This window comes from Diadema antillarum, unplaced genomic scaffold (genome assembly GCF_040938485.1).
Source record: "Diadema antillarum isolate AM-2024a unplaced genomic scaffold, OU_Dant_1.0 seq00000702_RagTag, whole genome shotgun sequence".
Classification (NCBI taxonomy): Eukaryota; Metazoa; Echinodermata; class Echinoidea; order Diadematoida; family Diadematidae; genus Diadema; species Diadema antillarum.
In genome coordinates, this window is record NW_027271607.1 from 797,576 (window position 1) to 813,306 (window position 15,731).

At 36.4% G+C, this 15,731-nt stretch overlaps 1 long non-coding RNA gene across 1 annotated transcript; it reads right to left on the reverse strand.

The window, feature by feature from the left end:
* Window positions 1-8,402: 8,402 nt before the first annotated feature.
* On the reverse strand, window positions 8,403-15,381 carry LOC139737753 (uncharacterized). The gene is made up of 3 exons (XR_011711401.1): window positions 15,299-15,381; window positions 11,219-11,349; window positions 8,403-9,461 (listed from the first exon to the last, which is right to left on the reverse strand). It is a non-coding gene; the product is annotated as an uncharacterized lncRNA (long non-coding RNA).
* Between the last annotated feature and the right edge of the window lie 350 nt (window positions 15,382-15,731).

The following is a 15,731-nucleotide window of genomic DNA, read 5'->3' on the forward strand; positions in this document are numbered from 1 at the left end:
ACATCTTAAAAATGTGCATGGTTTCTATCAAAATAACAGTGACATCCCACCCTGCGTCAGGATATTCCACTTGTTTCAAAACATTTTTTTTTTTCTTAAATTCTATAACAAGGAAATTGATCAGAGAATAATCGTAATAATAGATACGTAAGCTCGGGCGACGGAATTGAATGACATCAGATGGAATTGCATAAATGACACACATGTGATAATAAATGATGATGCCCGAAAAATGGAAGAGTCGAAACGAAATTTAGTGAACCCAATGTGTATGGATAACTTTCGTAAAGAAATTGATTTTAAACATGTGTGAATTTGATGAGAAAAGTTTAATAATGAGCGTGGAAACCAACACTAAACAGATTCCAAGATACACATGTAATCTACACGGGGGAGAACGAGTATGGTGATTACGGTCATCAATGTATGTTCACTTTTGTTTTCTTGTGTTTGTTTTTTGAAGCATTTAGCGATCATTATCTTATTTCCTTTTTTTCCCCGGAGACATTCTGTCGCACAAAGTAGGGACGACACTGAGTTTTGCACTAACCAATCGCTCGTACCCCAGACCTTATAAGGAATGGTCAGGTCACGGGGTCAAGTGATGAGCAGTAACGTGCCTTGGAAAATTGGCTATAATATTGTGTTAATCTGTTTGTTTGATTCCCGGCTCACAAATAATGCCATTATCACCATTATACACAACACATATTCATCAGCACTTACTTCTTTAGCCTGTCATCGTATAGAGGCCTACTAAAAAAAGAAAGAAAAAAAAAAAACACACACACAAAAAAACGCCCGAATACATACATTCGCGAATGAGAGTAAAATCAAATATGGATGAAAGAGTGAATCAATCGATCAATCAATCAATCAATCAATCAATAAAATATGGGTTTTTTTTATAAATGCGTAAATAAGCATGTCTCATTTATATAGACAATTACCTATGTGCACAAACACACACACAATACATACATACATACATACATACATACACACATTACATGATGTACATTCGTGCACTTATATTATTTTCACATTCATGTACAGTGTACATTTACGTCGTGTATGATATGTCCACTTGTGGGCAGCTACGTACGGCTATTACCTTGAAGGCGGTCTCTTAATTCGATTCTCCTCGAATTTCCGGTAAGTCTGCCTCTACCTCCATTTATAAATAGAATGAACGTCACATGAACGCATAAAATAGTCTATCTTACCCTTCATGGACTAAGAAACCTACGTTAACAAATAACGTCTTTCTTTCGCTGAATTAGACTCTTCTATCATCGGCCCTGCACTTGGCAGTCATGACAAAGCTACACAGAACAGATCATGATTGTCTTTTTTTTTATATCGCATTTTTCTCCTTCACACTTCACGTGTATAACGTATTAAGGTAAAACTTTATGTATGTATCAGTTTGCGATTCGGAATGATTAGTATAATTATGTATATCATTCAAGTGAAATAAACTGGTTTGTTGAATGGAAAGTGTAAATAAATGGTGATTGAAATATTATGTATATTCAGATATAATAAGCATATACACTGGAGCTGTTTTTGTTGACCTCCAAAAGGCTTTTGATCTGGTTGACATTGACATTCTACTGGAGAGGCTTGCTTCTACCTTAGGACTTTTTTGTTGTTTTTGTTATTCATAAACGATTTGGTAAACTGCTTTGATAAATGTTCGAAACATTTCTATGCAGACGAGACGGTCATGTACTTTTCAGATAGAGATCCAAAAATAATAGAAAATTTACTCAATGAAGAATTACAGAAATTAAGCGAGTGAATGAAGCATAAGTTGAAAGAAAACAGATCAAAGACTTTCTATGTTAATCGGTACAAAACACACGCTTCATAAACATAGGACACTCAACCCAAGAATAACGAACAAATTTATATCTCAAGTTGGAAGCTTCAAGTATATCTAGGCATTATCATTGATTCGCAGTAAAAATTGGACTTACATATTGGGTAATTGTGTGAAAAAAATTAGTAAGATGATAAGAGTGAGAGGATTCGTCAACGAATCAACTATGAAATTACATGATTCTATACCAAACCAAAATTTTTACCAAATTTTGACTATGATGACATGATCTCGCACTCAGCAACCAAAGCCCATGTAGAAACTTGGCAGAAACTACAAAACAGAGCAGGCAGGATAATATGCAAAGTAAAGTCGTTTGAACATAAATCAATAAGTGAAAATCATGATAATCTAAAGTGGAAAACTTTAGAAAGTTGCAGCACACGGCATGTTTATCTGATGATGTACATAATTCTTCATGAAATGGCAACTACTTATTTACGTAATAATTTAATTTACAAAGAAATCGGTTACTCTTTAAGACAATGTGAGAAATTGACTTTACCGAGACCTAATTCTCAAAATTGCAAACGTACATCTTTACATCGTGGCTGTAAATTCTTCAGTGATCTTAGACAGTACAGCAGCCTTACTGATTTCAATACAGAAATCAACAAATTGTAAATGTAAATTTTGAACCGTACAATAGTAGAATTATTCGAAATGAATTGATGAATAATATGTGTTATGTATGTACGGTTTGTATTATATTTATATGTACATTACCCCATAATTATCAGAGAGTTAAGATTAGTACAGGGAGGGGAGGGATTGCTTTGAGGGATTGTTTAGTGATATGATTTCAGATTATGTTTGGTATGAATTAAAGACATGTTAGTTATTATATAGGTTCATAAATCTTGTACCCCATGGAAGTTTGCCATGTAGATAGATCTAAAATGGGATATCCACCGTTACATGTTATCATCATTGTCACATGTCAACTTGTTTTATTGTGTTTTGATACTTCAATCTTGATTCATGTTTCAGTTATGGCATGTTCAACACTGTTTATCTTGCAAATGATTTTATTGTTTCGGAAATGAAAACAAACAAACAAGAATTATACATAATGTCTACATAGTATACACATCAACTGAGAATGGCTTTTGCAATTTAAGTTTACTCATGACGCAATATACAAGATTGGTGAAGACCATCCTCTAGAATGATGACATGATTGTTTGCTTTTCTGCGTTTCTTATTTTTCTTTTCATGTTATGATGATGGTCATTAAGAAGAAATATAAATGCCCATTAAATTGCCATAAAGAAGACACCATTAAATCCGTCGTTGAAGTTTATTAGAGTATTCCTTTCGGACTTAAAACTTAAGTACTTCAATATCTCCAATTTCGCTACATTCAAAATACACAAATTCGTGTAATGCGTAAATGTACAACCCATCGACTTTTGTTGGTAGAGAGGTCTTATACAGTAACTATTTAGTAAGTATCATTTAGCAGTATGATAATGAGCAAAATCATTACACTGATAAAGCATTTCGGGAATACATTCTTTTGATATGAAGTATTTTGTCAGTCTGGTCATTTACAGATCTTTCACTTCTCACATAAAGCATTTTTCGTTTTACCCGCTATTTTTTTAAATGCTTGTACATAATGTAAGAGACACTGCTAGTACCACATGCACTACTTTTGTGTGGTTGCGTGCGTGTTTGTGAGTATGTGTCACATTAATCATGCCCAAAACTAAAGAGCTAACCACAGTTTGGTCAATAAGATGTCCGAGTGCTATTCAATAGCACTTGAAGAGTTTGTTTGCAAAAACCGATAAGTCCATTTTTGAAGATTCTGAAGGACGGTCTTTGTCATAAAGTACAAAATAATACCTTTTAAATGATATATTGGTCACTACATATAAAGGTATATTTTTGAAGTTATGGTCAAAAGAAGCAAAAATTTCCTTATTATTCTCCTTATATTTCTTGACCTTTAATGGCAAATATCTCCATTTGACAAATATGGACTTATCGGTATTTGTAAACAAACTCTTCACTTATTGACCAAACAAAGGAAACATAAATAGGCAAAGTGGAGATAATGAGTCAATGCAAGGATGGCCATTATCAAGCGAATAGCAGTTTTGTTGATAGTATAATTTGTGGCTGAGTGGGAGTGGCAAAATGTCTCTAGTCTGCCTTTGTTAAACATTTGTAGATATGTGGATTAAACCAAAAGCCTAAACTCACAGGGGTGTCGGCAATCATATTCGGCTCTAACAGGAAACCGAAACCCAAAGAGAAATGTGGATTGAGTGAAAGCAGCAACATAAAACATTTTAGTGAAAGTTTGAGGGAAATCGGACCATCGATGCAAAAGTTAATGAATTTTTAAAATTTGTGAAAATTACACATTTCATCAACTTCATACTGACATAAAGGGTAGCAATTATGGTTACAGCTCGTTATTCCAAAGGTTCGTTATTCCGAAGGCTCTTTCTTCCTAAGATTCGTTATTCCGAAGGTTCATTGTTCCGAATTTCATTATCGGATTAACCAATCTTCGGGAATGACGAACCATCGGAATAAAGCCACAAATTTTCGGATTTATAACGAACCCTTTTTCATTTTCGGATTAACGAACCTCTAGGTAAAGGGAATTTGCGTGTTTCGGATTAACGACCCTTCGGAATAACGAACCTTCGGAATAGCGAACCTTCGGAATAACGAACAGCACCCGCAATGATTCCCCATGCTTTTTGAAAGCGGTTAGTGAATTGCTCTTTCATCATATTGGAAATTTTGTAAATTGGGTTTTTTTTTTACCATACTTATAATCCAAAGCATAATTACGAAATCAGGACCAGAAAAGACTTATGGTATTTTAACAAATGGAAGAGATTTCGCCGTACCTCATCAAAATTTTAGAGGCGTATACAGTAATGAAAAATGATGTCTTTACTGCAAACAGCGATCAAAATGACTTCACTATAAAGTAAGAAAATCGATCCAACTTGGCACCTTTACGCGTGACACAATATTGTAGCACTTTTACGGGTGCAACTTTGCACCTTTCGGATCGATGAGCACATTTAAAGATGCAATTTTGAACCTTTAATGTTGCTTACAGGTCTGAAATATTGCACTGCCAATAAAGGTGCTACAATATTGTGTCACATGTAAAGATAAAGGTTCAACCTATTTTTTCTTGTAGTGTTGGTCCTATAAAAAAATCAAAATTTAAGAGTAATCAAAATGGTAAAGGTTTCATGAAAATAAGACTTGATTTGACTTTCCAAAATAACTTCGACCACGTCGTGATGTGGAGGCTTATTTTTGAAATTCAAGACTTTGATCCTTAAGAAGACGTTCTTACACAAATAACCATAATTGCGATGAGGTGGAACGGCGGATGATGTTTTCCGAGTGTAAATTCCGCTGATGCAAATAATTTACATAAATGAATAAATTGATTAATTAATCAATTGATAAAAATATATAATAATGAATAAAACATAAATGATGAAATAGAAAACAAATAGAAAACACACCAAAAAATCATCAAGGCATATGATGGCTGCTGCAACAAGATAGACCTCCATAGCCGTTTCTCTTTCCTTGACAACCCAAAGAAACTAGTCCTGTTATGGGAACCACGGCAACGTAGTAAGTTGTGAAATTCAATGTAGGAACTTTTAGTGAGGTCAAGAGAGTTACAAACGCCCCATCGGGTCACGGGTCGCCGCCTCCCACCACCCCCCCCCCCCCCCCCCCCTCCTCCCACCCACTACGAAAGTCTACACATATAAATATAAGAATCTCTTCATATGCATGCATGACATTAATAAAAACATTGTTTTTTTCAGGAATATGAATAAATATGAAATGTCTATCCTCATGCGCAAGAACCTAAAGGGAAAAATCACCATGTTACCTTTTTCGACTTTAGTTATACATTGTATATCATGGACACAGCAGAACACCTGCAGGCTCACGAAACATTGTCATTCATTAAACAAGAATAACAGGGTTCCCAATGACTTTGGCTGTAACATTGTAAAACTACAACTGTATCACTATTACTATCACTATCACTATCACTATCACAAAAAGAACTGTAGCAATTTCATACGAGTGAAAGCATGAAGTAATTATGCCTCCGATCAATAGGTCCTACACAGAAATGTCCTGATTAAATAATTTGTAGTGGAATCCACAGATTAAACGCCACTTCCGGTAGCGAACCGGGAAAAAAATAACGATATTCTGTATAATTAATGAGCTTAATATCTTAATCTTCAAAGAAACCATCCCCTTTTTCGGTGAAGTTGGCCTCTCTTCGTCTTTGATTGATGTAACTTTGCGAAACATTTCCATACTAAAATTCCTTTTAAACGAACACGTCTTCAAATACATTTGGTACGAGTCGCATTTTCTTCTTTTTTTGCAGTGCAAATAATTCTTTCCAAATTGAATTTGTTTCGGATGATTTGTTTCGAAATTTTATAAACTGATTAAGAATTTTGTGTGGGGGAAAAAGTGCGGTGATTTGTAAAAGCAGGAAAGGCCTATTACTTTTAAAGAAGAAACAACGACAACATAAGGAAAACATTTGGAGTACGAAGATAGTCTTTCTGTCTTCTTCTAGTGCTCCTATAGCACTGCCTCGAGTGGTGGCGATGGTTGGGGGAGGGGGAGGGGGGAGGGGTTAAGGATTGGAAGGCGTGGTTGTGGTAGGAGTCTGGTCTAAAATAGCCTTTTGCCAAGGCCCTCTCGCTGTATGGTTAATGAAAACTTCAAAGAAAATAAACAAGGAGTGAAAGAATGGAGAATGCATATGTGATGGCGCTGTGGACAATATCAAAATTATCAAACCACACCGGACTGGAAAAAGAATGTGTTATAGTACGCAGGAAACACACACATTACACACACACACACACGCGCGCGCGCACACAGACACACAAACGCTCACACAGTAATATAAGGCACAGTCGAAGTTAGGTGCATTATCCCGTGTGAATCACTCCATTCTTACATACAGCAGTGTGGCTAAGACTGAACTAATTTCAACAACGCTGAGAATGACCGCGGCAGTGATACTTTACTTTTTCCTTAAAAACTTCCCACATATATTCCTCCAAATGTGTGCACCGCACATTTGAATTACAAAGAAAAATGATAATTCATTAAATATTCTACCGGGGGTTTTGTTTTTGCATTTTTAATATTTTTTTTTTGATTTGTAATGTGTTCGAGTTTTGTTTTGTTTTTTTGCGATAACGCTGAGGAGTTTGTTGATCTTAATATTAATAACTTTACCATGCAGAAAAGAAAATGGACTATCTTAATCTGGGAAGCAGATTTCAGTTTAATTTATATGATAGTGATGATAATTCAATTAATGGCGCAAGAAGGGTAGATTATGTGGCTGATGCTGAATTTAATCTTACAGTTAATAAAGTAGATTCCAGTTTGAGCTTAACCTATCAATGCACGAAGTTTATCATGCAATTTTGATAAAGTTTGCAACTTCCTTGCGTGGCTTGATTTTTCATTTTCTGTAAAGCCTCGGTAACACCGGAGCCGAATCAGCTGCGAATCCACCCGAATACACGTATTCGGATTCGGAAATCGCTTAAGTAGGATGATATAAATAAACCTCAAACTTTAATAACAACTTTAATGCAACGTTTTCACACAGAATGATGCACTCTCTCCTCATTTCAGGAATGTGTTCACTTTAAACTCAAATATACACACCTATCACCTGAGTTTTAATAAAGTTCGTCAGTGGAAATGTTCTAGTATAAAATTAAAGCAAACTCTTTGTCATATAGTTCCAGCTATTTGGAATGCAATAAACCAAGATAATAAGCAAATTAATGATTAAATTCAAGAAGCAGTATTAAAAAAATGCTATTAACCGACATCTTTTAATGTTTGGTTTTAATTTTTCTGTTTTGTGTTATGTTTATATTTTGTGTTTCTTTTGTATAAAACAGATTTTTGATCTCTGAAAAATACTTGCCCTGTTTAGATTCCATTTCTTGATAGCTTGACAACGATGTACGCTTACAGGCCTTATTGGCTTTTTATGTGTACACCATTTTCATGTTACCTCTTTCCTGTTGTAATCTGTAACAATTTGTCTGTAATCTTGTTGTTGTTGTTGTTTGTTTGTTTGTTTGTTTGTTTGTTTGTGTGTGTGTGCTTGTTTGTATGTTTTATCTTGTTACACTGGATATTATTTTTTGTGTGTGTGATTTGTGTTTATAAGTGTACTCATAAACTGTTTTATCGCTATTTTGTTTTGTTCTTACCGCTCCTTTACCGCTCCAAAGACTCAATAAGGATTAGTCCTTGGCAGAAGTAAGCGACAGTGTCGACATCGAATCAACTCAAACTCAAAATAAACTCAAAGATTATCGCAAGGGGTAAATGCAATTTCTCAGACGGCATTCGCGTAAAACACGTCTGCCAAAATGATTACTAGAGTGAGTAGTAAAAGCGAGACAATGGAGTCCATAAATGAATGAAACAAAGTTTTACTCAGGAAAATTTATTTCGAATAGTCCTAGGTGCAAAGCTTTGTCTCTTCTGTTTACTTAGAATGCATTATACAGTATACTTTGGATTGTCAAAAGTCGTGTGCTACAAAAATATGCACAAATGGTTCAGTTTTGTTTGTTTTGTTTTTGCCGGTGGCGTAACAAGACCTTGTATCTCAAATTTTGGTAAAATATAACTTTTTAATCAATATTACGCGATCATAAAGTTATGTACGGTCCGAATCCTAGCTGTCTTACCCCAAAACTGAGGCCACCTTGACATGTAGAAGGAAAGGAGATTCCATTTATTATATCGCTTTGTCTGCCATGTTTTTCGCTCTCCTGAACATTTTGCATTTTCAGTTTTGGAGTTTTGTTGCCCAAAGAGCCACTGGTATAATGTTCAGAAGTCTATAAGAAGAAACAAATCTGCTGAAATATTTGTTATTCATTATTTAAACTAACAGGGTTGTCATAATATTTCATTTTCCAATCATTTTTTCCTCCCCACCTCTCGAGCATTTATTTCATTCTTATGAAGTTTGTTTTTTCCTGTTTTGAAGGGAAAACAAAATATTCAATGTGTTCTTTAGGAATTTGTTTATAATGGCGGTAAAGAAGATGAGTAGCTATGAGACTTGGTTATAACTGAATGGTCATTCCAAAAATATTAGTTACATTGAGCAAAATACAGAATTTAGATGAAGATGATCATCGAAGTGTTCATGATGCTTAGTCGATTGCTAAACTAACATCGGGCAAAATCATGTGCAGAACATTCTTTTTTTTTTCTTTGTTGTCTGATAGCCATGTTTACATCACAGATCACTAAAAGCTCGCTACAGAAGTGATACAGCTACGACTGCTCCAATTGCCATGGCGATGAAGCTAGTGGAAAGAGTGCCCCCTCCGTTGCAAAGATCCTCCGTGCAGCAGTTTGTCGAGCAATGGGTCTCGCCCTGCTGTCCACTTCCGCATTCGCCCTGAACCGTGCACGACTTTGAACTATTCCAACAGGAGCGTACAGCGACGGACAATATGTCATTCACAGTAGTAAAACTCTTCTATAATGGGTGACGAAGGAATAGAGAGAAAGAAAAAAAGTTTGTAAGTATTAGAATCATGCAATAAAGTGTCTCACAGGCGCCTCTATAAAGCTGCCTCAATCCCAATACATAACTTTGCACGAAGGTAGACCTCTTTTTTCTTGGATGTGCATTTTATAAGGAGTGCTCCCATTATTTTTGGATTGCTTATTATAATATTTGCAAAAGAGGATTCTGTGTTTTAGACGTTTCCATAAAAGGACATACTCTATTCATTGATCACAACATTAACGTGAGAAAGATATCATATATATTTTTCAACAATTATGATATGTATCATATGATATGCAACATAATCTACTTTGTCAACTGTTTGTCTTCACAGATACAATGCTGAATGTAAGTTTAAGTTCTAATTTGTTTTTATTTTTAATGGACGGAAAGGACGGTTCAAAATTCAGCCCTAGCTATGGCTGAAATGAGTGGAGGAAATGATAATAATAATAAAATGGAACCAAACAATGACGAATTTGCAACTGATTGACAAATTGCCCTACATCGACGTCAATAAGTCAATCCATTGCAATAAAAAAAATACATCTCGGCGGAAGAATTTCATGAATTTGAATAGTGACGAATTTGCTTTGTAAAATAAAATATCATTATCTGACAAGAACTGGACTTTTTTTCTGCCTTTATAGATAGAATACGCCTTGATTAAGCCCCTTGATGATTATTAATGAATGCCTCTCATCGAAGATAGGAATGAGTCTTTATCAACCATATAATGCCGGGGGGGGGGGGAGAAACAATTAATGTGCCCCTACACTATATTTTGATTTGCCACTTCTACGACCTTAACCCATAAACCAAAATTAAAGTGGTGACTATCCTCTTAAAGTTACAAACATTTTGATATAACTTATCTACGTCTGATAATGCTGGTTGCCACGGCAACCGTCAACTGACAACCATTATATCAGTTAGGTTTTGCGTGTTTTTCTGTACCAATTTTAGTTGACAACAGCATGCAGTGTCGTTTGTTTATCACATTATCAATCTGCAAACTCAAATTTCCAATATTATGGAAATATGAAATGTGACACCTGCTAGATACATGTACCTATCGGCAAACAATACATATACATGATAGGTCTTTTTATATTGGAACGAATAGGGCCCCCGTGTGGTGACCTCGCGAAATTCCAACCATAAGAAATAGTGAAATTTGATTTGCTTTTCTTTCGTGGCAAATGCCAACATGACTCGTCAAAGATAAAGACTGATGAAGAAATTATAAAGGAAAAACCATGATATTACCATATTTCTTATGTATTCCTTTATATCTTGGTTAATAGCACCCTCAACGGGTGACCCTGAGAGATTACAAATGTGTAAGGTCATGTAGAGTTTGAGTTGCTCTACCCATGTGCCAAATATTACGGTGATACATGAAATAACAAAGAAGTTATATAGGGGCATGCTGTCCCCCTCCCCCCCCCCCCCCCTCCCGACCTTGGGCTTCGAAGGGTCAAAATAGCTTTGGCTTTATAGGGTTAAAGTACATTAGGTTCTGCAAAAAGTAATACATCATGCGTATCAAAACAATGTATTTGATTGTACCATAAGATTTTAGGATTAAGAAAACGGAGAAACCCCTTAGCTGTAATTCAGCACATGTATCCCCCTCCAACCCCCCCCCCCCCCCCACACCCCAGATCCTTGACGATGTCTTTCGTTCGCTTGCGTAATATTGGAAGACCCGGTTACTTTACCAGACATCCGCTGGTGCATTCATCCTTCCTAATGCCAGTGGAATTGAATGGTTCCGCACATCCGCGATCGCCTACTCCTTCAGTCAGCGAGCAGATGTAACACTGGACTCCCATCACCGCTTCTACGCGCACTAGGGCGAGCAAGAAATCAAGTTTATTGAGAGCGAATTTTCCTTTAGTTCACAATCATAGGACAAAAATACGAAATATCAGCCAAAAAAAGATTTGACGAAAATACGACAGTCCATAATATGAGCATACCCAATCATGGTTGTTATACGTTATTTCTACAATTGTGACCGTGCACCTCAAAACGAACATAAAGTCGCACACACTGATTTTGCGTGAGGACTGAAAATAAGTGAAATGGGTCAACCTAGCCGAACTTGACTTTTTCATAGTTTCTTAAAGAGCGGGTCTTATTTTACATTATGCTAAAATTTGGTATCATAAAACGGGCAGGAAAATGTGTTTTTTAGCAGTTTATCTCGAACATTTTTGGTAGAATAGTGTGATTAGGTGTGTCTTTAGAATCCCTTTTTCATTTCTGAAAAACCTTGTCCACACTCTTCATTTTCAACTCTAATAACTTTTCAAAGGATAGTGCTACTGCTTTGAAAGTTGGCCTTAATTATGGACAGAATGTGTTAATGAGGCATGCTTAATTTCAATTTAATCTGATAATCTCTTCATTGTTGTTACTCTGGTGGTTTACTTCCTGTTGTTTGTCCCATTCATCGCACAGCCAGCACGGTTTGGTAAAGATTAGGCGCTTGAATAGACACTGTACTTCAGAGCCTCTTTTCTCAGTTCCCACTTTTCCTGAGTTTGTGCTTTCTTTCCAATATTTAGATAGGTTAGGAGAGTCCATTTGATTTGAGTTATACATCATTTTAAAGCTTAAAGTGTGTTCTTTCAGAATATGGTCTCAACTGAAAATTCATGTCTGGCGACTTTTTGTTTGTTTTGAGGTGCAGGGTCACAATTGATTATCGATAATCGACAAATCGGGCAAAGTTCAGCAGGAGGCCTCCTAACCAATCTTCTGCGCTATGGACTTTGTATAGAAAGTACGATAACTATACGACACGATCGATCGTCACGCATAAAACGCTTTACCTACGAAAGCGAAAAAATAAAGATACGAACGACAGTTTTTGGACGGTAAAATCTCAGAATTTTCACGCTCGCTTGCTTCACTCGCTCGCATCTAATCGTTATGCCATTCTCTTGATGTTGCTGCCAGTAATTTGTCGTTACACACCGTCATTTCATAATCCATGTAAGGAAAACTTACAATGCTGCTCAATGACTATGCTGTGGAATGTACCACACTCCGTTATGTAATGTAGTCCCCATTAAGTTTGCAGACTGACAGCGCGCGCACACACACATACACATGCACACACGCACAGGCATACACACCCTCAAAATTACTTTTCCACGAGGTGCCCCCCCCCCCCCCCAAGGTCGTGACCCACGGTACGCCACTGTACTTAGTAGTAGTTGATTGATTGATTAGCAAGAGATGAAAATGCAGGGCCAAACAAGTTTTCAAAAACAACAAAACCACATTAATGAGATGCCTGTTGAAAGTGAAAGCAAAATAAATTGAACATCATTAAGATGGTGCAGCTTTTATCGTTAAGCTGTAGGCCTATGTATGACGTAGGGTTTGCTTTCGTGTTTTACGGGCAGATAGGTTAGGGGTAGATATAAGGCGCAGTAATGATATGGGAATGGACAAATCGCGATTGTTTGACACTTGTGTAAAGAAAGATAATACCATTGATGTTGGGTTATGTTTTCCATTAGTTTCACATTAAACACTTAATTTCCGGCTTTGCTTTCTTAAAAATGGAGGACTGCATATGGGTGGAATCACAAGACGGACGAAGGATACGAAAAGAAAAGAAAATGTAAGCCTTTCTTGTTGTTGTTGCTTCGACAAAGAATACATACTTGGCTTTTGAATGGACTTATGAATGCATGAATAAAGAAATAAGTAATATAACAAACGAGAGTACAATAAATAACTTATGTTGATTTTTTTTTTCAGATACGAAGGTTATTTTGATGTTATAAGAGGCAGTTCACATAATTATACACACTTTGTTCGTAACATCTGCACAGTCTGTTACGTGTACATACAAAACGTTTATTTGCGTCATCCCTTTCGAAGATCCTTAAGAAGATCCGTTAAAAAACAAACAAACAGTGGAATGAATGAGGAACTAAGAGGGATAAATTGGCAACCAAAAGTACATACATAAAAAAATGGCGAGTGTTTTGAATGCAACAGTTATAACGGATGAACAGAAACCTTCTTTATAGGTTGACGGTGTACACATCTTAATGGTAGAACTTTACTTAACTGTTGTCTTACTTGGTACTGATAGTGGGAGTGCATTCTCCTGGACTTATCAAACTCTTTCTCGTTCAACACACACAATACTATAACTGCCACCTACCAGGATCAGCTATTGAGCATTTTGTTTTAATGTGCTTATTTACAACTTCACCACGATACAGCGCCCCGTCACTGTACAGGCATGTTAACCTGGAAACATTGAACTGCACATTACTTGAATATGAGACCATTCTGAAGCAAATAATTTTCACCCCAAAATAGATATTATAATGTACTCTTGAATGAATCTCACAAGGATTGGAACAATCATCCCCAGCATTCTCACTGATTCCCACTGATCAGTTACTAGCCATCCCCTTTAATTGATATTGGACAAAAGGAGAAAGGAAACATTTCGGATGCAACTTTGAAACATCTTCGAGTCTGTCATAAAGTGGGCGTGAATTACTATTATGTAGTATTGTAGAGTACATTGTATGGTGAAATACTGACGTAAGCAAACAAACCAACAAGATAATTTCTACCCATGTACGGTTATCGAAGACAATGGGAAAACGTTATCTTCCATGAAATCTGCAGTATATGTTTGGGCAAAAAGAACAGTACAGTGCAATGTGGGGATTTTGAAGATTTTTTTTTCTTTTTTACTCACATAATTTCCTATTTCTACTAAGTCAACAAATCACGTTTGAAGAGCACTAACATAACACCAGAATGTTTACTCTGCCTAAGAGATCACTACCGGAGGAGTTGTAAAGTTAGAGTTCATCAATAATAGCAGAAGGAAGTCGAATAGTTTTATGAGTTGTTTTTAATAGATGTTTTATCATTTCCTATTTTTGATGGTCTTCACGCGAAACGTCGGGGGGGGGGGGGGCAAAATGCCCCCCCCCCCCCCTGGAATAGGGTTAAAGTGTAAACAGAAGGGAAGTAGAGAAGTGATGACGTAATCACCGCGCAGGTATTTTGCATATTGCCAGACTTTATTACCAATATTTCTGTTTCATGAAAGCAGAGACTCCAACCCAATGCACCTTCTGATCTGGAGATTCTCCCGCCTGAAACCCCTAGCAAACGGGAGACTCCAAGTTCATGTGTGCGAAGCGCGAAGTTCCTAGGGTTCTAGATGCTCTCTGGTGCTATATATCTAAGGCTTATTTTTTTCAAAATACAATAGCAATAAGTAAGAAATCCTTTCCAACGGGAGACACAGAGCCAGGGCGGGAGAAATTAAATCTCAAGCGGGAGAACGGGAAATTTTGCAAAATGGGTTTTCGGCGGGAGATCTCCCGTCGAAAACGGGAGAGTTGGAATCTCTGTGAAAGTCTATAAAATATGCAATTTTATAACGTCCTAATCCATTCATTTCATATTTTTGCCGAACCTTGATAGAACTTGTACCATTCTGTAAATTTAGTGTGGCTGTAAATATTAGATTTAATTTGAAAAACTTATACACAACTTCACTTTAACAAAAGACTGAGGTAATATTTGTTTTTCTTTTTTACACAAAGACATGCTGGTATATCAATAGATTGAAGCTACTTGTTTCAATGTTTCTAATGATATCGTTTAATCACCCGAATACCACGTAGACAATAGACAAGCTGAGCTCAAGAACATGAGTGTACATCAATCTCCAGGCATGAGCAAACTAGACTGTTCATTTGTAACTTTATCAAAGAGAAAACAACATAATCACAACTCACCTAGGCACACGATGGCAGCAAGTACAAAATGGCACCTCATGTCTGTTCCTTTCTCCAGCACGATTAAAGACGATACCTATATTGGGAATGAAAACATATCACGATAAAATACCGTTGCAAATGTGTGATATATGAAGCACATTTACGACCGAACCAGGCGGATTTGAGATCTACTTTATAGCGACCCCAGGGCAAAGAGCAACACGGGATAAAGCGAAACATCCCCATTAAACCTACAATGTATCTGCTGTCTTATAAGCTCATGCACCAAGAATCCGTTAGGGAGGCTGCATCGTTTGTTATCAGAGTCGTACAAATAAGTTATTTTATGTGTGTTTTTACGGCAAATGTCTGTTTTTATGTATCTAAACCAATAATTGATAGATATCAGGTAAATCAACCTGCTTATCTGAATTATCTCGAACGCAAAAAT